This window comes from Lycium barbarum, chromosome 10 (assembly GCF_019175385.1).
Source record: "Lycium barbarum isolate Lr01 chromosome 10, ASM1917538v2, whole genome shotgun sequence".
Taxonomy (NCBI): Eukaryota; Viridiplantae; Streptophyta; class Magnoliopsida; order Solanales; family Solanaceae; genus Lycium; species Lycium barbarum.
Genome location: NC_083346.1, coordinates 92,951,652 through 92,978,235, shown reverse-complemented (window position 1 = coordinate 92,978,235; position 26,584 = coordinate 92,951,652). Strand labels below are relative to the sequence as shown.

The window sequence follows — 26,584 nt, the reverse complement described above, 5'->3', positions numbered from 1 at the left end:
ATGCTTTACATAATCAATACATCATTCATACTGATGTCCCTTTGCCTGGGGGCGCTGTGTTGTATGCCACACAGCCCGATATTGCTTTGCAGGAAAGTTATCCAGGAGTTTGACTGTAGGATGTTCCAAGCTATCAGATGGATTGGTAAACTCCATTCGGTTCAGATTGATACCGCGTCGGAGTAATCCCTTATGAGCTGAGTCATATACATTATGGGTATGTTGGGGTCCTTACCCAACTTAGGTTTTGATGTCATATCTTACGTTAGAGACTTTTACAGACAGAGTCATGTATACAGTGCGTTAGCCTTGTAAGCAACTAAGTAAGCCGATGTATCATTATGCATTACTTTACAGATTTCATATGATTACAGATTATTCTTGATTTGAGAAAGACAGAAAGAATATTTGTGAAATGTTTTCATCAGGCATTTCATCTTATGATTTAAGAGTCCAGTGAGACTATGAGTATAACGGGAACCAGCGGGTTCGCTCAGCTCTAAGTAAGGGTCGGGTGCCCATCATGCCGTATCAGGATTGGGTGTGACAAACTAGTGTTAGAGCAGTTCGTTTATGGTGTGTTGCGCACCACATTTATAAACATGAGGCTACAGGGCATCTAGAATGGTTACTCTTCTTTCATATATAAGATCGTGTGATAGAGCTAACCCATAGTAAATGAGATTCCTTAATACTAACCCTTGATTTCAGCAGAAGAACAGTATCAACGGAAGAAAGTGAGTGATGATATTGGAAGTTACAGAGGTAAGTCACTTCATCGAGGCTACGTTATCAGAATATGTATTTTTATGATTATGGATTGGTGGTCCTAAAGGTAAGTCAGTGTAAGTAAAACAGAGGAATTGATTAAATGTATCTCTTGATGATAAGTTCAGTTATAAGCTTGTGAGAGATGCTAGAGTAAATTAGAGAGACTGGTAGTACTAAAACACGGCATAGAAGAGAAAGGGTAACTCCAATAGAGTGTGATACTGGAGTATTGATTGGATGGATAAGCACAAGTAAGATATAGCAAGTCTATTATCAAAATAGAGTAACAATATGACTGAGATAGGGGTACGAAGTACGAAGGGTTATAACGAATGTAAATACCTTGGTAAGGCGACTTATGTGGTGAGTGTATAGGGCTGATCGGAAAGAATAACAGGTTAAGTATGCTTACTCCATGAGGTTTATTCCATTTTAGACGCAGGCTTGCGAATGAGATCTAGAAGTGGCACTCTATAGAGTTGATATGATCAGGATAAAATAAAAATGTAGCAAGAACAGTAAAACAAGGTAAGTAAAGCATAACAAGGAAACGACTAAAGATGTAGCATATTCCATATGAATAAGGAGTGAATGCAAGTGTGAAACCAATAAGCGAACCATGGGGCAGTAGATAAGAAAGCTTATAAGGCCTTGTTAAGGGGAAGTCCAGTGTAGAGGTTTCGCAATGACAGAAATGATAGCAAGCAAAAGGAAAAAGGGAATCAACTTGAAAAAGAAATCAGAGAAAAGTGATATGGCAAAGTAGTAACAGTTTGTGATTTGTATAATCAAGATCACGAGTGATATCTTTGGCTAGATGTAAAAGACCAAAACTACGGAAAGATGAATAACGAAATAGAATGATTATTAGGAAAAGGATCAGCATAATAAGGATGAGAGGGGATGATCAAATTGAACAGAATAAGTTTTGGAAGCGAAGAATGGATTGTATAGAAGTAATATATTCTAAAGGACAAAGCGGTACTGAGTTAAGAATAGGGTTCCTTGTGCGAGGGATAAAGGATTGATTATAAAACGGGAAGTAATAAGATAAATTGAGGAGGAAGGAATGTAAAGGAATAAATATGGGTATAGAAAGAAAAGGAAATATGCAAAGTACATGCGCTTAAGAAGTTATCGTATCATGATGAAAGGAAGATGCATATCCTACGAATATCTTATGCCAAGACAGAACGAGCAAAGTATATAAAGGAATGAGTTGGAAAAAAAATGTGGCCATGAGTTATAAGTTTACCGTACGACGATAAAGCGATAGAGCAAAGCTATCATCAACGACAAATACGATATGATTATGATCAGTTTTGAAATCAATGTTGAGTGCAACACAAGAGTAAAAGAGTACGAGGCATAAGGGATATTAGTTGCGCATGAGACTTAGATCCTTGAAAACAAAGATGGTGGATTTAAGGGAAAATGCATTTACGGTTACTATAAGTCGATTACGGGAAGGAGAGGAATAACTTTAGATGGGAAGAAAAGGGAAATATGACGCTATAAGTGAACTCTGAGTATCGAAGAATGGGATAAGTGACATTACATGGATGGTATGGATAGCTAGACATACTACTAATTCGAGTATCCCTATGGGACAAAAAGTTGTTAATTGGAGCGGAAGTAGATATTGACTCATAACTAACGGTTGAGCTAAGTAAAATACATCCTTGTTTGGATTGCTATGTCAGTGGCATTACTTGATTACAAAACTGCAAGATGAGTATGTTAAGACTTCACACATGAATTACCGCAGCTATAAATTATGGGAAATGGCATGAATATGATGCGGTACAATAAGGGAATTGAGGAAAGGCATATATGAATTCAAGATTGGAAGTGAGGCAACGGATTTGAGAATGGTATAAGTAAAACCCTTAAAGAGGGGAAGCGAGTAAGGAAAATACAAGTGTAGAGATTGAAATGATGAGCCCTAAGATGTGACAGATATAGACTCTAAAACGAAAAAGTGAGAGATATGCAGAAATGAGTCTAATAGCTAGTAAAAAAATGAACAAAAATCAAGCGGGTATCTGAGACTGTACTGAAAATCATTCATGGAGACCTTGAACAGCATGACATTGAGGGCAAATAGCTCAAAGAATATGGTAAAGGATAGCGATGCTATACTGGAATAGAGACAAAAGAATCGACAGTAGAGTCGTTTGTTAATGATATTGTGATTTATGAGTCGCAAATAAGAAGGGACTTAAAGTTTTCTATAGTAGAATATAAGATGTGATAATCAAGGGACAAATAAAGGAAAGAAAAGAGTATGATGAAATAAGTTACAACAGATAGACAAAGGAGTTTTGGTATGTAGGAGATATGTAAAATAGAACGAACCAAAGGAAGGGAGGTTTACGAATAAGGTTAGATGTTCATACATGAATCACACAAGAATGGTTATGTAACCTGCAAGTATTTACATGTCGAGAATGAAACCAATTGGGTACTTAAAAAGAGGAGTGGATAAGCAAGAATAGTGTGTTGGTGATACTCCGGTTCAGTTGAGGGAAAATATATGGTAAATTGATAATGTTGAGTTGGAATTGTCATTAAGGACATAGGACAATTACCCTGAATATGGTATAAATATATGTTATACGTTTCCTACGATAGCCCTGGGATGTGTTAGATTACGTACGAATTTGATAAGATCATTGAATAAGGGGGCTTTACCAGAAGAATATTACGCCTTGGAACTTTCATTTTTGTATCATTATGGTTATAGCGAATTTCCAACAGTTTACCGGAGGGTTATGAAATTCTCGAGAATTTTGGGGCCTTTGATGAGTCGATGATAGACACCTATGACAGGACACCTCGGATCAAATTTATCTAGACTCTACAGATGCGAAACAATACCATTATCATGGTCATATGGAAGAAAGGAAGTGGAAGAGATTTGCAAACCATGTGAGACTTAATACCATTATTGAGCAAGAAAAAGGATCGACGAATCCGAGTATCAAGGAGGATCATATCAGGAAAGTGACTCACTTATATCTCTTGAAATGATATTCCTGAGGAATCGAGGGAGGGTTGCAACCGAGAGTTATTACTAAGAAGAAAACTCGTTTTGAACTATTCAAAGGGAATGTTATAGATAGTGCATGTCAGAGGGTTAAAAAGATGACTCCAAGAAGGAGGTACGTTGTGGACTATGCGACCTAAATAAAGAGTGGAAGTACACCTATAGGAATTAGAAGAGAAAGCAAGAGGAACCAATATGCGGTGGAAAACCTACCCAAGTGAAAAACAGCTCCTACCCTGCAGTGTTACTCAAAAGATGACTTCAAAACAAGAAAAACTCGACCTAAGCTTCAAACGTAGATGGATATAGTATGTTGCAGTCAATTACGGAGGTAGCGAAATTATGACCACTTTTTTTTGGGAATTCAATAATAATCGATGTTAGGTGGAGAATGGTATTAAGTTAAGCAAGGAGAGGTACAGCATAATAGGAGAGTAATTGATTCGTCATAAGATCACGATAACCAGCATACTTATACCAGACCAGTTTAACATTCGAAGACGAATGTTCTAAGAGGGGAAGAATGTTACACCTCGGAAATTCCGGATTTATTGCCTTGTGAGTATACAAATGTCAAATTAAGGTGATTATGAAATACTTACAAGATTAAAGGAAGTATCATATAGTTTAAAGTAAATACTATAATATTTTGAATTCATCTGATTATGTGAAATCTAGTTTGTTGAAGGAAGTGAAATACAAGTCGTGTTCGGAAAGGTTTTCGCCATGATTGAGCTAATATTGTTACACCTCGGAAAAATTAAATTCATGCCATTGCACGGTACATAAAATAACACAGGGTAAGATGTATATGATGTCCCTACAAGTAAGAAGGGTTATTAAACGATTATAATTAAGATTCCCAAAGACATTCGAGGCAAGAGAAGAAAGTCCGTTGAAGAATGTAAAGTATAAGTCGTGTTTGAAAAGGGTTGGCAAGGTACCGTGCTAATGTTGATTTAATAAAGTCTTGAGGAAAATTTATATCGCTCTTTATATTGTTAATGAAGTGTTAAACAAGTGCTAAGAAATTTCCATAAGGATTGGAGATCAAACGAATCGACGAGATTAACTTCAGAAAATTGGAGTTATACGACCACTTATACGGTCCGTATAACTTTATACGGTCCGTATAAGGGTCCGTATAACCTTACAGAAAAGGGAATTTCCCTGATGGTGAAATACGGTCACTTATACGGACCGTATAATATTATACGGACCGTATAGCGGTCCGTATAAGTCCCATCGGGCTAAGCATTTTTCCAAGTATAAATATAAGTTCCCACTTCTAATTTTTCATTTTTACATCTTCTCCATTTCTCTCAAGACCTCTAGAAGGTTCCATATATTTCACCAACATAAACCCAAGGTAAATCAAAGATCAAACACCAAAAATTGGTGGAATCAAGGGTATGGGTGCTCATTAGCGTTGCTAGAAGTCAAGAATCTCTTTGGAGTTGAAGCTAGGGTTTTCTCCAAGTGATGTATTTTCATCCAAAGCCCATTCCAACATAATCAAAGGTTAGTTTTATGTTTATTTCATGTCATTAAGAGTATTGAATGGTTGAAAGACTTGTATGATGGAAGAAAGTAGAAAATGGGTTACAAATATGAAAATAGTGGTATTCTTGAATAGTAGTTTGACATGAATCAAGATTCTTGAGATGTTATGAGTGGAATCCTGTTGTATATGATACAAATGATGTTAAATAAATAATATATGAGAACGAGTACGGTGTTATGCCATAGCTATGGTCATGAATCATTTGTAGGGAATTGTGGGAATTGGATAATGTCGAACTTGACGAAGTTATTGATTATGATATTATGAATGTTGTTATTGATGTTTGGGAGTTGTTATATCATATGGAGGAAGTTGTAAAAACAAAGGAAATGCTGCCCAATTTTAATTAGCTTTAGCTTAAGCTTGAGTATATTAGCGATTATCTAATCTTAGCACGAATTCTCTTGAATGTAGAATAGTCGGCTTCAAAGGGAACCATTTAGTCGATAGAGTTAAGAAGACAAAGAGGTATGTAAGGATAGCCCTTCTTTCTAGAGGCATATTTTCCTCACTTTTAGTCTATACGAGATATTTACGCTACTCCTATTCCTATAAATGCAGTAAGCTCATAACCCTTGAAATTCTCTTGATATTGTTGACAATGTTTCTTGTGATGATAATGATAACGATTATGGTGACAAGGTGAATTCTAGGGATTCCATCTAAGATATTTGAAACGTCCTATTCCTAGAAATGTTAGAATGTTCATGACTCTCGATATTTTGAAATACCTTCGGTGAAAGTTCTTCGAAGTGATGATGATAATAGTAACAATGGCAAGGATGATGATGATGATGTTGACATGACTTAAACACACCTCTGTGTATATATATATATATATATATATATATATATATAACTATGTATGGCTATTGCATAACACCGAGCTTGGATGGCCGGGTACGATATCTAACGCGCGCGCACCTCTGCAGTTGGGTACGGATAACCCTGAGCCTTGGTGGAGCCAGGTACAGATAACAATGAGCCTTGGTGGGGTCAGGTACGTATAACACCAAGCTTTATTATGGCCGGGTACGTAAGACACCGAACCTCTATGATCGGGTATGATACTACTATATGTACAAATGTACGAAATAGAAGTTTCCTATTAGAAAGAGGGTAAGTAAATTTAACGAACGTCACTAGAGGTATACCTAGCTCTTTCATTTCACAACTCATCCCTCTTATGCTATTTCTTATGCTTTCATTATGTCATTGATCATGCTTTACATACTCAGTACATTATTCGTACTGATGTCCCTTTGCCTGGGGGCGCTGTGTTGCATGCCACGCAGCCCCATATTGCTTTGCAGAAAAGTTATCCAGGAGTTTGACTGTAGGATGTTCCAGGCTATCAGCTGGATTGGTAAACTCCATTCGGTTCGGAGTGATGTGGCGTCGGAGTAATCCCTTATGAGCTGAGTCATATACATTATGGGTATGTTAGGGTCTTGTCCCAACTTAGGTTTTGATGTCATATCTTACGTTAGAGACTTTTGCAGACAGAGTCATGTATGCTGTACGTTAGCCTTGTAAGCAACTATGTAAGCCGATGTATCATTATGCATTACTTTACAGATTTCATATGATTACAAATTATACTTGATTTGAGAAAGATAGACAGAATGTTTGTAAAAAGCTTTCATCAGGCATTTCATCTCATGATGTAAGAGTCCAATAAGACTATGAGTATAACGGGAACCAGCAGGTTTGCTCGGCTCTAAGTAAGGGTCGAGTGTCCATCATGCTCTATCAGGATTGGGGTGTGACACTAGTATGATATGTTAAAAAATTGAGTCAATAAATAGTGTTCTTGTTGACTTGGAGTAATCCCTTATTCATGATATTGATGAATTGATTCTTGAGTCTCGATATGACTTGTGGCATAGTGACGTACGTTCCTTGATATTGAATCATTGATTGTTCATATTCCTTATTGATTGATGGGAACAGAAATACATCGAGATGAGAAAGAATATATAAATAAGAAAAGGCACATTTGACCGGGGTGGGAAGTGGCCTAGTTATGGGCTCGTGATCCGAGGTCAGTTCCGGAGCGAGTGGTAATGAGTCCCCTGTAGGTCATAGCTATTTGTGCAAACAATACCATTTAGCATGTATGTCCAGATATGTGACAGAGTTGAGAAAATTTGTGAGTTACGGTTGTTTTGGTGATGACATGGGTTGAGTTACTTTTATTGATTGTTGTTTGTGTGGGCTTATCTTATTTCGGTGTTGGATGATTCTTGTTGATAAATTCATATGGTTATGTCTTAGTGTGCCTATCTGTCTATTCTATTGATTTTATGATTTTATGCATGATACTAATCTTAGTCGGCCTCTGATATCTACCGGTACATAGTGAATGTACTGATACTACCTTGCTGCATTCTTTTGAGTGCAGATTGTGATCCAGAGACATCTATTCAGACCTCATATTTATCTTGAGGCCAGTTTCTGACAGATTTGATAGTGAGCTCCTATCAATGCCAGGCAGCCTGAAGATCTTCTCTTATTGATGTCTACGTTTATTCCGGACATTACTTATGTTATTTCAGACAGTTGTTATTTCCTTAGACAGTTTATGTTTTAGAGTCCTTGTACGATGACTTTCGGATTTTGGGGTTGTAATAGTTAGACTTCTGCAATCGTTATTTATTTATGGCATGACTAGACGTTTTGGGTGATTATTATATTTGTTATATCCTTGACTTGTCTAAAACGTGGTTAATTAATTGGTAATTGGTTTGATAGTTGGTCAGGAAATGGTTCGCCCACTAGGCGATTTATGTAGGTGCCACTCACGGCTATTTGGGTCTTGACACTTTAGGACATCCTCATTTCATAATCTTTGGGATAGCCAATTTCTTAGTGCTCTATGTGCGAGCTTGTTCTTCATAAAAGCAGTTGATACTTGTCTATATCACAAGTTTGTGCATCCTTGGCATATTGGTAGAATGGTTTATTCTTACACTAACCCTCATGTGTTGAGGACCTTGTTTTTGTTTGTCTCCTTTATGATTTTGCAAGGTCTAGATTCGAGGACAAATCCTTTTCAAGAAGGGAAGAATGATGCAATCCGAGTTTCCTCAAAGACATTTCAAGAACCTTCCCAGTGTGGATGATTGCATGGAAGGATGAAGTGGAGAAAGGGGAGCATCAAGATGGCCAAATGAGTGAAGAGGATGGCCATGAGTGCAAAAGGAGATATTACTTAAATGAAAAGCCATAATTTCACAAAGAAATACCAACCAAACAAGGCCCTAACATCATTAAGGGTATAATTATAATAGAGCTAGTTGTCTTCCTTGTTTTCCTAGTATAAGTAGTAGGCTAAATATTTCATTACACTTAGACTATTTTTTTATCAATGATATTTTGATACTCTATTAAGAGTTTGAGTGTTTGAGGGCTTGTTAAAGCCATAGATTGTGTGTTTGTTAAGAGGATTGATTGCTTGGGAACTTAGATTAGGTCATCCTAAGAGGATTGGTGTTTGTTTGTATGCTAATTGGAGGTCTTAGTTATTATAAAACTTTGGTTGCCAATTAGTGTCTCTCATTGTGTCGTCCTATTTATCTTTACTTTCTTCTTAATTTCTTGTTTCTGTGTATCCATTCTTGCATCCGTGTATTCGTTCATAACGGGCACCCGGTCCCTACCTGCCGAGTACTGAGTAACCATACTTTCATATCATAATCATAAACAAGAGTGGACCTCAAGGGTTATCAGATGGAAATCTGCTGAATCATAAGAGAAATATGCTGAGAAAGAGATGAGCCCGAAAAGACATACTATAGAACTATGCTGGACAAACTGTGCAAGCCGACAAGGCCATCATGAAATACTATACAGCAAAAATATAGGCCAAGAGGGTCATACAACGTCTATCAATATCATGACTGTCTACAAGCCTCTACCGGAGTGTATGACATAATAAGGTCGGGATAGGGCCCCGCCATACCCGCATGCAAACAAAAGTATAACGTACCAAAAACACAACATCAATTCCGGAACAAGAGAAATGCTCTAATATCAGCTGAATAGCAACCTACAGGGGTAGATCGTCAACCTGTCTACCTGAACCAACGGGCATGAAATGCACTGCCCCCAGAAAAGGGACGTCGGTACTCAGTATGTAAGGCATAAGAGCAACATAAAAGTACATAGGATGAAATGAATGCAACCTGTATGTTTGAACTGCCTCTGAGGGACAATGATATGCATAATATGCATAATTATTGTGCATGCATGCATAGGGATCATACATATATATGCGTATATAACGCTTGTCAAGCCTCTGTAGGCATCCCATCATATCATATCGGCCTCTATGGGCATCATCATGATGTGACCAGTTGATCAGATGGTAGTGCATATATAACGCTGTCACCTTCCCCATACCCTATATATATATATATATATATATAATACATAATATATGTGTGTATAATGCCTGAGGAGTCTGTCACGACCCAATTTCACTAAGTCATGCGGGCACCTACCTTTCCCACCTTGGAAAGTGAACCTTTATCCCAACAGTCATAAAACATAAATAAAGCGGAAGAAGATAGAATAGCGTAAGTCTCACGATAATAATATAAGAAAAATGTGAAAATAAGAGAAATACACCCCAGTATCCGATCTGGTCATACAAGAGAAACTAACTAAATACTACAAGTATGAATGATAGTAATACATCAATAGTCTCAAAAATTATGTCTCGGGAATGGAAATAAAGACATAATAAAGGAAGAGTCTTCGGGTAGCGACCTTCCTCGTGCTCACCTTGAAAGAGTCGAATCAGCAACCTCAAAGATCAGCCACGAAGAGTAGAAGTCTATCCCACCTGGTACTCTGCAATCACAAAAGAATACATCAAGTGCAGGTCAATACAAACAACAAGTACTGGTAGGTATCGTAGGCCGACTAAGACAAGCTAATGTATATAAAGACAACAAAGCAAAATAAACACATAAACCAACAAGTACAAGTCAACACGAATGTGTATTCATAGTACAAGTAATCACCTATGTTATAGCAACTAAACCTTACTGTGTCAAGTCTCAGTGTAATCAATCCGACCCACTACATCACATTAGTATCACAACAAGTCATCTAGCATCTAAGCCAAACTGTGTCAAGTCTCAGTGTAATCAATCTGAACCAGTTCATCACAATAGTATCACAACAAGTCATCATCACCTATGTTATAACATCTAAGCCCAACTGTGCCAAGTCTTAGTGTAACCAATCCAAACCAGTACATCATAATAGTATTACAACAAGTCATCACCTATGTTATAGCATCTGAAACCAACTGTGCCAAATCTCAGTATAATCAATCCAAACCAGTACATCAAAATAGTATCACAACAAGTCACCAGAATCAAGGGTACAATGCAATGCAAATGCACCGTACACATGAACTCCGACGATGGAACATCGTTTCTCGGCAGCACAACTCATGAGGGACCCGCGAAGTCCATGTACCATTTGCTCCAGAAAGTAATCTCGGATCACGAGCACTCTTTCGATCACGGCAAGAAACCTCAGGCATCGTACACTCATTCATTCCAGGCAGGAAACCTCGAGCAACGTACACTTAGTCCACTCCAATGACCTCGGATCACGGACTCTCATTTTTCTTTTACGCTCTCTGGCAGAAACCTTGGAAGATACACTCCTTCATTTCAATCATCAGTACCATAACCATGCAATATCAATGAATCATGAAAATGAATATGAATACGATGCAATGTAATATCAATAACTAATTCAATCCTAAATAGTACCACCCAGGGCACACAAGTAATATTAATAATAAGGCTACACGATAAGCCACAATGAATCACAATCTCATCTCAATGCCGATCAAATAAAGTACCGCAATATCATAATCATGATATATAACCAGTCACAATTACCCAATGCCTCAACGTGGCAACGAGCCAATAAATAAATAGAACAAGATAAATAAATCAACACAACAGGGTGGCTAGCCCCCAAATCATACAACAAGACCCAACCTAAGACAATATCCAACTCAACTTCATACCCGAAGGTTTACATGCATTATCCGACAATATCATCTAAACATACACTTCGCTAATCAAAATCTCACCATAAGGTAAACCATAACCTACCTGGAGAGCCAAACAACAAAGTCTCCAATACTCAAATCTTAGTCTTTGCCTTCCTTTGAGCCTCGAAATCATGGAAGTCTAAACATATCCGAATCATGAAATTAGAATCAAGAAGAACATCATTCAAGCCTTATTTCTATTCAAGACCCAAATCCCAACCTATGGAATAGGGTTTATGAACTAGAAAGATGGAATAAGGAATCTATATTTCTCAACATGAAATTAATGTTCTCGTTGATCCATTTCCATTAATTACAAGCTAGGAGAACTAACAAATCATTTAAATTCGGATTCTAGGCAAAACCCCCAAATTTGGGTATGAACCCTAACTTCCAATTTCATAAATTAGCCACTAATTAGGAAGGAATCATGCAATAATAGATTCTAATCATCAATTTCAAGCTTAGTGAAGCTAATTCAATCGATAAATCAAGATTTAATAGCCTAAAATGAAGAACTCGTTGAACCCTCTTTTAATCCTCAAGCTCTTAATGAAACTAGAATGATAATGGATTCCTAAGGTGATAAAGTAATCATGGAATGGAAAGAAAAGTGAAAGGACTTACCACAATGATTTTCCAGCAAGAAATGCCTTGAAATGATCCCAATAACTCAGTTTTCAAAATAGTAATAAATGAGGAACTTAGGGCTTTTAACACTCATTTAAGGAATCTAACTGCCCGACACCGCTCCCGCGCATACTATACCTCTTCGGCAGTGCCGCTGTGACGGTCCCCTGACCACTACAACAGTCCTGCCTCAAATCACTTAGGCACTACAGCGGCAGGGTAACGGGTAAAGCGGTACCGCTGGTGCCGCCATAGCGGGCACCAGACACCAGAATTCCCCCAATTTTCACAATCTCAACAAGAAATCCCAACTATCACCCGAGGCCATATGCTCACATACCATATATGCAGACATACATAAAAACACGCTACGAACGAGCTCGTGGCCTCGAACTTCCCAACAGAGGTCTCGTTGACTGAGTCAACTCTCGATACCTCAAAACCAACTTCCCAACCCAAGTTCCAAAATGCACCCCAGCGCATTGGGAACTGAACCAAATGTACACACAAGTTCTAAAGGACCATCCGGACCTCTCGAAATCGATGGATTCCTAAAAACGGTCTATTTTCCCAAAAGTCAACTTTCAGTCAACTCTTTTTCGCTTTAAGCCTGAATTTCCCAAAACATCACCCAAAACATATCCAAATACCTCGGAAAGCGTGCCAATGGTCACCTTAAATCAAGCCTAAGCTAAATAAGCTCAGGGAAGGGTCAAAAGTACTGGAAAGACTATAACGACAAGACGGGTCGTTACATCAGAGACCAATTAAATCATCGCTCGTCCTCGAGCGACGAAAGGGAAAAGAACGAAAAAGTACCTGAATCGGCAAACAAATAAGGATATCAGCTACGCATATTGAATGCCTCCCAAGTGGCCTCCTCAATAGGATGATGCTTCCATTGTACCTTCATAGAAGCTATCTCCTTACACCTCAACTTTCGAACCAGCCTATCCAAAATCGTAATAGGCTCCTCCTCATAAGTCAGATTCTCATCAAGAAACACCGAGTCCTAACGAACAATATAAGTGCCATCGACATGATATTTATTCAACATAGACACATGAAAAAATAGATGAACGCCTGCCGAGCCAGGTGGCAAGGCCAACTCATAAGCGACATTCCCCACACAATTTAGGATCTCAAATGGCCCAATATACCTCGGACTCAACTTACCTTTCTTCCCAAATCTCATAACACCTTTCATGGTTGAAATCTTCAATAGAACCTGATTACCAACGACGAACTCTAAATCTCGGACCTTTCGGTCCGCATATATCTTCTGTCGACTCTGAGCTGCCAAAAGCTTGGCCTGAATGAACCTCACCTTCACAAGAGACTCTCTCAATAGATTTGTACCCCAAGGTCGAACCACAAATGCATCGAACTAACTTACCGGATATCTACATCTCCTGCCATACAAAGCCTCAAAAGGCGCCATATCGATACTCGAGTGATAACTATTGTTATACGCAAACTCTGCCAACAGCAAGTACTGATCTCAATGACCACCAAAGTCTATAACGCAAGCCCTCAACCTATCCTCGAGCACCTGAATGGTCTGCTTAGACTGTCCATTGGTCTGGGGGTAGAAAGCTATACAAAGATCCACTCGAGTACCTAACTCATCATGAAAAGCTCTCCAGAAATGGGAAGTGAAGATAGTAAACTGATCAGATATGATAGAAATGGGAATCCCATGCAATCTCATAATATCACAAATGTACAACTTGGCTAATTTCTCCGCAGAATAAGAAACCTGAACTGGAATGAAATGAGCGGACTTACTCATCTGATCAACTATCACCCAAATCGAATCAAACTTACCTAGGGTCTTCGGAAGACCCACAGCGAAATCCATGGCAATCCCCTCCCACTTCCACTCGGGAATGGGCATCCTCTGAAGTACACCACCGGGTCGCTGGTGCTCATACTTAACTTGTTGACAATTACCACACTTAGCCACTAAATCAGTTGTATCCCTCTTTATACGACACCACTAGTATTGCTGCCTCAAGTCCTAATACATCTTAATCGCTCCCGGATGAATGGAATATCGAGAGCTATGAACTTCAGTCAAAATCAAATTAATCAAGTCACCAATACGAGGAACGCACACGTGCCCCTTAATCCTCAAAGTACCCTCAGAATCAATCATGGCCTCCTTGGCCTCACCTCTCAAAAACCTGTCTCGAATCTTGCTCAATTGAGCATCCTCAAACTGATGAGTTTTGATCTAATCTAATAAGGATGATCTCACCTCCACACAAGCTAAAACTCTACCTGGGGCTGAAATATCAAGACAAACGAAACTGTTGGCCAGAGTCTGGACCTCCATGGCCAACGGACGCTCGAAAACAATCAAACGGGCTAAACTCCCCATACTCATGACCTTGCAACTCAAAGCATCAGCAACAACATTGGCTTTTACCGGGAGATAAAGAATAGAAATGTCATAGTCCTTCAAGAGTTCCATCCATCGACGTTGCCTGGAGTTAAGATCTCTCGGGGTAAACACGTGCCGAAAGCTAAGGTGATCGGTGAAAATTTCACAATGGACACCATACATGTAATGCCTCCAGATCTTCAAACCGAAGACCGCAGCTAAAAACACCAAAGCATGGGTAGGGTAATTCTTTTTATGGATCTTTAACTGATGGGAAGCATAGGCTGTGACTATACCCTCCCACATCAACATACCACCCAAACCTACACAGGATGCATCACAATAGACTGAGAAATCCTTACCCTCCACGGGTAATGCTAGAATTAGGGCTGAATTCAAAAGAGTCTTGAGCTTTTGAAAGCTCTCCTCACAATCATCGGACCACTGGAAGGGAACATCTCTCTAAGTCAATATGGTCAACAACAAAGTAATAGAAGCAAAACCAATCACAAATTGGCAGTACTAACTAGCCAACCCCATCAAACTACGATCTCGATCACAGTAGTGGGCCTCGCCTAATCCCGCACAGCCTCAATCTTCTAAGGATCAACCATGATCCCGTCCTTAGACCCACGTGGCCCAAGAATGCCATAGACTCCAACCAAAACCCGCACTTCAAAAACTTAGCAAACAAACTATTTCTCTTCAACAACCCAAGTACAGTGCGAAGATGGTTCTCATGCTCCTCTCTCCTCTTGGAATACACCAAGATATCATCAATGAACACAATCACAAAGTAGTCAAGCAATGGCCTAAAGATGTCATTTATCAAAGTCATGAATGCAGCTGGGGCATTGGTAAGCCCAAACGACATCACCAGAAACTCATAATGCCCATATCTCATCCGAAAATCTGTCTTCGAAATATCCTCAACCCTGATCTTCAACTGATGGTAGCCTGAACGTAAGTCAATCTTCGAGAACACTGAAGCACCCTGAAGCTGGTCAAAGAAATAATACGAGGCATGGGGCAGTTGTTCAGAATAGTAACCTTGTTCAGCTAGCAATAATCGATACACATCCTTATAGATCCATCTTTCTTCTTTACTAACAACACACGAGCACCCCAAGGGGAGACACTTGGTCTAATGAACCCCTTGCTCAATAAATTCTGTAATTGCTCCTTAAGCTCTCTCAACTCGGTGGGTGCCCTTCGACATGGTGGAATAGAAATAGGGCGGGTGCTCGGATCCAATTAAACACAAAAATCAACGTCACGATCAGGTGGTATACCCGGTAGATCGAACAAGAATACCACTGCGAACTTGTTCATAATAGGAATGGACTCAAGGGGTGGAGATGCAGCAGTAGTGTCACACACATGAGCCAGATAAGCTAAACACCCCTTGTTGACTAATTTCTTTGCCTAGAGAAAGGAAACAATCTTCTTCGGAGCGGGGCTAGGAGTACCCCTCCACTCAAGTCAAGAAATGCTCGGCATGGCTAAAGTGATTGTCTTGGCATCACAGTCCAAGATCTCATGATAAGGAGAAAGCCAGGTCATAACCAAAATACTATCAAAATCCACCATATCAAGTATCATCAAGTCTACCCACGTGTCATAACCCATAAAAGTAACCAAGCACGATCGATAGACTCGATCAACCACAATAGAATCTCCGATTGGAGTAGACATGTTATATCTCGTCTTTTTGTACATTGGATTATTCGTAAGCCAATTTACATAAGTTAAGGACGAAATTACTTTTGGGATATGAAATAAGGACTTTTAATCCTCGATTTTAATTAGTGCACGATTTGTTTATTAATTTCAATTAGTATAGAAATATTAATGGAGATTAGGGATTAATTAAGATTAATTAAGTTAGCTAATTAGATAATTAAGTGGGCCCCACCGACTTTAAAAAATATATAATACAAAACAATAAAAACTGACGAGTCATTAGGGGATGGGGGGGGGGGGGGGGGGGGGCACGTGTCCTATAGGTGGACAAAATATATATAGTCATATAGATGACTAATGTTGGCTATTTTCATTTCATTTGCAAATTTTGCTCAATTGAAGCTAGAGCTTGAGCAGCCATGGCAGCCACTACTCACGGCCAGCTTGTTATTTAAAAAAAAAATCTTTCTTAGATTAAATTCCAAGATAGTTTGCACGTCCAAGGAAGTGATAGCAACATAAGGGATCGAATTGAGGAAGAGGAAATAGTGCAATTGGTGCAAGTGAGTGTAGAATTTGCTCTGATTAAATTAAGGTAAGATCTTCTCATTTTATGGTATAATTGGATTAATGGTGTTGTAATGGAAAGATTAAAATTGTATTAGATGAAATTGGGAGTAAGAAATTGCATGAATTCGTTGGTATTAGGAGTTGTAGTTGTTATATAGAATTGTTGAGTTGAAAGATTAAAAGTGTGGTTTATGTTCATATGTTGTTGTTCGTGTTGTCATTGATATGGCCTCTAAATTTGGAAAAAGAAGTGTATAATGTATTGTATACAAAACGTATGTTGATCTGTTTGGTGTATAATCTTAAATGTTAATGATTTGGATTGGAAAAGGATTAAGAAAGGTTATTGGGTTGTTTGAGTTGTTTATGGGCTGGATTGTAAGGATTTGATATGAATATTACTATTACTGTTGTTGTTGGAATTGCTGTGATAACAGGAGATTAATTAGAAGTTCGGGTTAGGCAAGTTATATAGGGTAAATGCTTCCTGAATTCCGTTAAGTTCTTAACTAACGAAAATCCTAATCAGGAAAGTATGAACTAAAGAATGATACCTATAAGCGATTGGTTGTAGATTTATAAGCTAGAAAGTATAGTTTACTAACGATAGCGTTACATTCATATTAAATAGGCTAAAGGGGCGACGAAGCGAACTTGGTTACGGTTAACCTATAACAGGTATGTAAAGTTATCCTTTCTTCCTTTTGGCATGATTCATATGAAACGAACAAACGACGAATGTATAAGTTCCTATTCTTAGAGACACTAGGATGGTTAATGTTCTTGATTTCCATAAGCTATTTCATATGATTTTGGTACGTGTCTATGATTCCTGAAGTTCCCTTTGACATAATTCATAATGACGTTCGAGGGATACTTGATATGACTGTCGCCATTGATACTCAAGTGTTAATTCATTCTACTTATTCTATTGAGTCTCTGATGATGATTTAGTTTGTATATAGTTGCTCACTACTCTGCTCGTGCATGCCTCAATATGTCTTTCACCGAGTCCCGGGCCAGGTATGTTATCGTGCACAGTTTCACTGCATTGTTCACCGAGTCCCTCACTAGAGGGCCGGGTACGGTATATACATATATATGATGATGATATGATGATGTGATTATGGCGCCAAGGATGGCATATGATGACTTTATTCACCGAGTCCCGTAATGGGCCGGGTATGATATATGATATTGACATGCATGATTTATGTTTCATAAGGCAAGTGTTTTGGTATTCTGGATATTATACTTGTCTCCTGTAATCCCTATTCAGTCAAGATCCTCTTTATTGTATTTCATACTTTACATACTCAGTACATATCTCGTACTGACCCCCTTTCTTCGGGGGGTTGCGTTTCATGCCCGCAAGTACAGATACTCGATTCGGTGATCCTCCAGCTTAGGATTCCCACTCAGCTGTCTTGGAGAGCTCCGTTGTTCCGGAGCCTAGACTTTTGGTACAGATCTTTTGATATATATATATATATATGTTTGTCCAGGGGTACGGCGTGGCCCTGTCCCGTCATGTTTCACTGTTGATACTCTTAGAGGTCTGTAGACATATGTGTGGGTTGTATATAGATTATGATCAGCTATGCCTATATGGTTTGTTGTGGATATTTCTGTTTATTGTGGCAGCCTTACCGGCTTGCATATGGTATCGATATGTAGTGACAGCCTTGTCGGTTTGCGTAGTATATTAACATGTAGTGGCAGCCTTGTCGACTTGCGTATTATAATGATATGTAGTGGCAGCCTTGTCGGCTTGCGTATTGGTTGTGACTCCTCAGAAGACAGATTATCATGATAATCTGAACTTTTGGGTCTTTGTCAATTCCCATATTGTCTATAGTGTCAGCTTGACTATGTCTAACAGGTACGTATACGAGTGTCCAGCTCGACACTAGTCATGGCCCCGGGGCTGGGTCGTGACAAGACATATGAATAGGTACCACTATGCTATCACAAGTCAAGTCTCAACCAACAGCATGATATGCAGACATATACAAATAAGTGGATCTAAGATGAAATAATACAGACGTTGCTCTAAGTCGAATAGAAACGGTAATTGAAATGACAGCATGAGGCCTTCATTTCGGGTTTACCTGGGAACGAATAATACTAGGCCCTACCACGACAAGACTGTGATCCACCTCTCGAACTCTGGGACCCACCTCTACCACTACGGCCAAACTGAGCGCCGCCTCTCGAAAAAGCACCACCTCGGCTACCTGAAGCTACTGGGGTCCTCTAGGGCTGATAACCCTGCCTAGGTCGCTAACAATCTCGAGCAAAATGACCAAGTGCTCCGCACGTAAAACACGCCTTAGATGGCGATGTCTGATGAAGCAAAACTGAAGACCCAGCTAGTGCAACTTTGCCTGCTGGTCGAGAATATGAGCTCTCAGAAGCCCTCTACTTGGATAGCCCACTAGAAAAAGCCTGCAATGCTGATTGCACAAGGCGGCTGGAATAGGACTGATAATGTCTCGAAGACTGTCTGGTGCCCCTCAAGCTGGAATCACCATAACCCCCAAACTGTTGCTATCTCTTCTCACTAATCCCTCCAAATGCGGGGGCCTTAGCGGCCTCAACTAAAGAAGCATACTCAACAATGGACTGGAAGGAAGCACCCATGGCCTCAAGCTGAAGGCATAGAATCTGAAGAGCAGTAGAGAGCCCACCAATAAATCGTCGAATCCTGTCGGGCTCAGTAGGAATTAGAGATGCTGAATAAAGGGCCAAATATAAATAGCGAGTCACATATGCATCAACGGACAATTCCCTCTACTACAAGTAGAGGACCTCATCTCTACGTGCCTCTCTCAAAGCCCGGGGCGCATACTTCTCAAGGAAGGCCCGATAAAACTGTGTCTAAGTAAGTGGAGGAGAACCCTCTGATCTGTAAGAAATATAGTAACTCCACCAAGTCTTCGCATCTCTGTGAAACTGATATGACACATAATCGACCCCATGGGTCTCAACAATCCCCATCCTGTGCAACAACTCATGCATATCCAATATAAACTCATATGCATCCTCTCCAAAAGTACCAGCAAATCTCGGCGACTCCATCTTCCTGAATCTCTTTACTAGCTCTTGATCGGTCAAGGTCATAACAGGGCCTACCACGGTTCTAAAGTCATCCCTCAGGGTCAGCACTGCATCCATACGTAGAGCTACAACAGCAACAGGATGTGCTGCACGGGTCTGCCTCTGCTCGGGGGTCTGCACCCCATCTCTAGTCTGAGATCCTCCACCTGGAGAAGTAACACTAGCGGCAGCCTACTGTGCATCCAAGTGAAGTAGAACATGAGCCATAGTATCCTGCATCATCTGCTCTGAAGTGGCCTTAGGGTGTGCCCGTGCTGGAGCCACATCATCCCCGACGACCTAGTCTCGAAACTGCTGGACCTCAGGCTCTGGAGAGGGAGATCTCTCACACTGGGCAGCCCCGCCCCTGGCTGGGGCAACCCCGCGGCCTCTAGCCGTACCGCATCCTCTAGTTGTTGCTTGTCCCCTAGTGCTAGCCGTAGTTGCAGGCTCCGGCACCTGTCTTGGGCTATCGTGGCTTGAGTCCTCACCATCTGTGAGAGAAGAGATAAGAATCAGATACCAAATCGATTGTTCCAGATACCAATTAGAATAAAGTAGCACGAAAGAATGAAAGAAAGTAAAGTTTCCTAAATGTCCTATAGCCTCTCGCAGATAAGTATAAAGCTCATCATACCGATCCACGAGACTCTATTAGACACGCTCTTGTATTATAAATCGGGCAACCTAAGGCTCTGATACTTGTTACGATTTACTTTTACGCAAGTGCATGAAAGCTACTATGAGGTTGTTGGTTCTCTAAATGGATTTTATAATTTTTTTTTAGAGGTGCCACCTAATTTATTAAGGAAAATTAGGAAAACCGGATAAAAGGATCTATCAAGCAAGAGAAAAATCTTTTTTGGACCAGAGTTCAAGGTAAGAATTCTGGTGATGTCCTAGGAAAGGTTTTAAGCACCCTATTATTAAGAATCCATAGAATACTGTTGACCGACGAACTTCAATGTGTGATTAATGTGATTATTTGCTAAAATTGTTTACGTTATTGCTAAAACTGTCATGCTAATCATAAAACTCCACTTTTTGGCAAAATTATCTTTAAGGAAGAAAAGTTAATTTTTCTTTGAGAAAATGTTTATAATGGATTAAATTCACTTCATTTCCGGACCAAAACACATTTAAGATTTTTCTTAAGTAGAGTTTCCACTAATTTGGTCCAATATTATGATTCTATCGTTATAAGTTTATACACACACACACACGTGTGTGTGTGTTGTAAAAAATGGAGTATATATCCCCTTTTTAGAAAATAGCATAAATATTATAAGCATAGCATAAATATTATAAGCATAAATAAAGAAAAGGATTTCACTTATTTAACCATTTTAGCTCATTTAGGGTCAATCATATTCCATACCAAATCCATCTCCCCCAACTTCGGTTTAAGTGGGATTTCTTTTGTATTATTATCTTTATGTGGGCCAAGGCCTAAAACGTTTTTTGAAAACAACTTGAATCGTTTTTCTTATGCACGGTTTCAACTAAGTTCTAAAGAGTTTCAATAATACACAAATATTTGCAAGTATACATGTTCATTCAAAATGAATTTAAACATATAAAATTAGCATTTTTATACAAAAATAAAAGAAAGGGGAAGAAGATTTAACTTTTTCGGCCTTGGACCCAAATCCTTAGCAATCCATGCTCTTCTAGTTCTTCGTCCGAAGCTCTAAGAATCCGATCCTTTTACTTCATCTTTGAGCTTTGTTCTCCATACTTATTTTATTTGTACCTCACATAATGAAAAGAAAATTCGTTAGTCAAAATGGTGTGCCACCCCATAGGGTGACGTTTATGAACATAAAAATAGTATCCCTCGGACTCGTATCAAACTTTGAGAGCTTTGATTACGGAGGCTCAGACTCATGTTTCCGAATGGCAAAGAAACCCAAAACATGTCTTGGCTGCAAACTAGTGGCGATTCTAGTTGCCTCGCCAAACGCATGTTGGTTCCTACCTCGTGATATTATTATGAGGTCATCATCGCCTAAACCGAGGGATAACCTTTCCGGACAAGGCATGGCCTCAAATTAAATGTTCTCATCGGCCCACAAGTGTAGTGTCGTGTTTAAATCAGTGATCCTTTACCAAGTACAGCTATCTGTTCATGTTCGGCAGCGGCATACATCAAATATGCAGCAGTAGCTTGGCACAAGTCTGCCCGAAAGGCAGCAACAATTTAACTCAAAAGTACAGCAGCTTTTTGGCTCAAGTCTGCCCACAGTGCAGCAAGAATTTTAGCCCAGAAGCACAGCAGTATTTGGCTCAAAGAGGTTAGAACATAGCAGCTCCTTAGCGCAATCAGTACAGCAGTTAATCATAGCAATAGATAGCAGCAACAAATTGCCTTAAACGCAGCCCAAAATGCAGCGGCGGTTTCACTAAAAATGTGGCATCTTTCAAACCCCAAAAATGCAGCAAAATTGTACCAAAGTGCTGCAACTAAGCACGACATCTAGCTCAAAGGACACAAACAATTGGTTTCAAGTGTAGCAAGACAGCAAATAGCAGTGGCAACACAGCAGCTCAAACAACAACAACAAAGACTAAATACAGCAGCAACCAGTTCGCAACAACACCAAAGTATGGCAGCTATTTGCTCCAGTATGCAGCAATAAATTTACTCAAAGTATGGCATTTTTTCTCCCCCAGAATGCAATAAATTTATCCCAAAGTAAGGCATTTTGAGAGCCTCCAAAGTGCAGCAACAACATCAATGTAACAACAGCTCAAGGACATTTGGGATTTGAAAGTCCCCAAGTCATGCAAAGAGAAGAGGGGTGAAGAATGAGTATCCAACAAACACAAAATGATGCAAAGGCAGCAGGTATGTTTCCCTCAAAAATAGGACTAAATGCACATTCTAAAAACCCTTCAAACTCTCTCTGCCACTTGAAACACAAAGGGTGTTTAAAGCTCCAAACTTTAAACTAAAACACGGAAAAGTTGGCAAACAACAAGTGACAGTGAAAGGCAGAGAGATATTGGAACACTTTCATTTATTGAAAATCGACTTCAGGCTTACAAGTCAATTGTTTTTCAAGCACAAACTGAGAACAGAATTTTGTTGGTTTTAAAAAAAGGGGATCAGGTTGAGCTAAGTATACATCTGGAAAACAAATACTTAAGCTTGGAAGTATCATTTACTTTGATGTTTATATAATTAGTTTAGTAACAGAAAACACACCTCTATTAACAGAAACACAGAATTAGCAACTTGATCAACTCGGGTTTTTAGTAATGAGTTTTTACACACAGGCTATTTTCAGTCCCTAAAGATGAAATTCAGTCTTGCTTCATAACCTAAGGGGAGGGGAAAAGATAAACTTGGTCAGCTTAATCACTCGTAAATAATACAGATTCACATATTTCATTTGGAACACAGTCATCACAAATGGAACTGCTTTAAGCATAGATAAGTTAAACATTTAGCTAAATCATCTTTTAATACTCAGTTTGTTAATGGGTTGTATTTCAGTAGCCTCAATGTGAGCATAAACAGGAAGGACACTATTTCAGACTTCATTTACTTAAAGGGAAATAACTCCTAGCTAAGACACCTCCTCTGTCGACTCACATCAATTCAAAATAAAGAACAAATAATGTAAAGGAAAAAGACCAAGAACTTGTCTAGATGAAAAGTAAATTGGTCTATGTGACAACCAGGTGGAAGCAGTTTATTGAATATTTTAGTTTATAAGTAGAGAGGAAAGGGAGACCCGGACACCCGGTGCTTAATCAAAAAAAAAAAAGTAGAGAGGAAAGGTAACTCATGGTTCTTTCTATCCTTTCTAAAATTAGTTTTTCTCTTTTGAATATAGATGCTAAAAATAATTGGGGTTTTAACACCCGCAAGTTTCATACACACAAAAACACACAATTTATTTATCAAGTGTACAACATCAATCAGTCTCCTAAAACAAGGAAACAGAACCAAACATAGAGCTTACTTATCAAATTGAATCCCATATATGCACATCATAGCTATAGGACATCTAAAAACTCCTAAAGAAACATTTGGCAATTGCTGAAACCTAAAGCAGACTTATACCAGCATGGACTTCTGCTTAACTCAACTTAACAGACTAAACAGTATTCATATTAACTTAATCATGCATCAACTTATCAATCAGATTTCCCATAGTCTTAACATAAACTAACCACAAGGAAAGAACACTGAACTTGAATTAATATCAACAACTACTCATAAAATAATATTCAACTTAAGCCTAGGGCATTGTCAATCCCTAAAGCTTAAACTAAAGCAACTGATAAGACTACCTTGATGCTGCTCTACATAATTAAATCTAACCAGGGTTAAAACATATCGAACAGAACATATGAAGAACACAAAATGCTACACTATTGCAAAAAAAATGAAATAGAGAGAAATAAAAGAGGGATATTTGGAGAATTAATTTTCTAATTCTAACAGCATTTAAAGAAAACTAAACTGATCTTTCCATATTGAAGTTAAAATATACTATATTCATGAACAAGTAAAGGCAGAACTGGAAGATAAACGAAAATGCTAAATCACATGAACTGAAGATTATTTACCTATCTGAAACAACATTAAAACTAACTAATCTACACAAATTCAAAAACAATAAAAAAAAAAAAAACTAAAGAAACGAAAATCAAATTAAGAAGAAAATTACCTTTTTGCCGAACAGCGACGGGGGCGATGAGAGTCGACGACGAACACTCTTTCACCCAAAATCGACTGTCCCGATGAATCGAAAGACTTCAAAAATTTAACTACGAGCAAGAAACTTCCTCGAAACTCAAGGCTTCGCCGAGTTTCTACTCTCGCGAGTGTAAAAATCCATTTAAGGTGTAAAAACCCATTTTTGTAGTGTGAAAACCAATCCCCTTGAATGAAGAAAATGGGGTTCTATTTATAAAAGCCCATAAATAGAACCCCAAATGCTAGGGTTTAGCTATAAATTTTGATGTGGGATATCTCAAAATCTGAAATTTGTTCATAATCCCTTTGAAATCCGAATCTTCTTAAAGAAATTTGAATTCTTTTTGAAAAGAAAAGATCGAATTGAAAAGAATTGGAGAAAAGCAATTTTATCATTCATTTTAGAGAAGAAGACAACAAAGCCATAAATTCTTTGCCGGAAATGGTGAAACAAACACTGAGGAAGCTTAGGCCCTTTGGAATATAACCGAAAATGGCATATTGTCAGCTATGAACTCGCTAGTTTTGCTTAAGGTTCGTTTGGTTCTTCTGATTTGTGTAAAATGAAGAGAGTTTTGTGTTTTGGGGAGATTAAAAGGGAAATTGGCCGGGTCTATAAACGTTTGGGCTCAATGAATTAGGCTGATTTTGAAGTTAAAAGATGACTAAAAATGAGCTTAAATCATAGCCATTTTGGTTTCTATTGTAACCAAAGTTTAATAGAGATACCAATTCAAAAACCCCATACTTAAAATGTTCTTGTTTGATATAAAATTGAGGTGAAATTATTATCCAATTAATTAATTAAGCTTCTTGATTTCAACAAAGTAAAAAATACTTATTTTTTCAATAATGGACTAATTATAGTAATTGCTTTAATTAAAAATACGTACTTAATTAAAATACTTTCTTTTTATGCAATTTGATTTTTAAATCGGTAAAATCGACATAATTTTATACTTAAAGTTATATGTAAAGATATACATAATATTTATTAGGGTATTTTTGCCAATGAAATGGCAAAATAACACTAAAAGATATTTTAGAAAGTATTTTTGATCTTCTGAATAATTATTCTACTTCGTTTGCAATTCAACAAGCTTGACAAGTTAATTTGAATTTTTGGAGGGCAAAAATTGGGTGTCAACAATACCAACTTGTCATGACCCAATTTCACTAAGTCGTACGGGTGTCACGACCCGACTAGGGGCCGTGACGGGTACCCGGGACTAACCACCGAGCACCACTCACTTCCTTACTCGTCATAGTCATTATGCAATTCTTTATCATTCATATACTTATAATCATAAGAAAACCATTTTTTTCATTTGAAAACATAATTAATTTTATATACATAAGCCTTTCGGCCATCAAAAAACAAATATATATATATATATATATATATATATATATATATATATATATATATATATATAATAGTAACCTCGTGAGACCATATAACCCACAACTGCGTATCTACGAGCCTCTACTAGAGTACTAGACATATGGACGGGACAGGACCCCGTCGTGCCCAAAATATACATATATACACAAAAGAATAATCAAGGCACCTCCGGAATAATGGGGTGCTCTCAAATCAGCTACTGGCTCCTACGAGTCTGGATCAAGATCACCTCTCTGTCTACCTATGGGCATGAACACAGCGTCCAAAGAAAACGGACGTCAGTACAAACATTGTGCTGAGTATGAGAGGCATAAGTAATGAAAATACGTCAATGAGATAAAGGAAACATCAATAGGGAGTAACTGTATATGACTGTCACTTATAAAGAGAATAACACATGCTAACTTACTTCATAATCATCATCATATCATATATGCATAAATGTATAAGATGTCCGACCATATAGGTACGGTGTGATAATCATTAGCCTGCGTCTAGGCCTCCCGCGTCCGGGGTATCATCTCATGCCGCCCACTAGTGGTGTCTGCCCATGTCGCCTAGACATGGTGTATACATATAGTTGCCCGCCTTAGCAGTATCTGCCCGGCCATATAGGCGCGGTGTAATATCA

General features: G+C 38.6%; 1 long non-coding RNA gene across 1 annotated transcript; it reads right to left on the bottom strand.

Moving 5' to 3' along the window:
- Positions 1-9,966: 9,966 nt before the first annotated feature.
- LOC132615883 (uncharacterized) lies at positions 9,967-25,239 on the bottom strand. Its single transcript, XR_009572879.1, has 3 exons — positions 12,097-25,239; positions 11,531-11,608; positions 9,967-10,241 (listed from the first exon to the last, which is right to left on the bottom strand). It is a non-coding gene; the product is annotated as an uncharacterized LOC132615883 (long non-coding RNA).
- Positions 25,240-26,584: the final 1,345 nt, after the last annotated feature.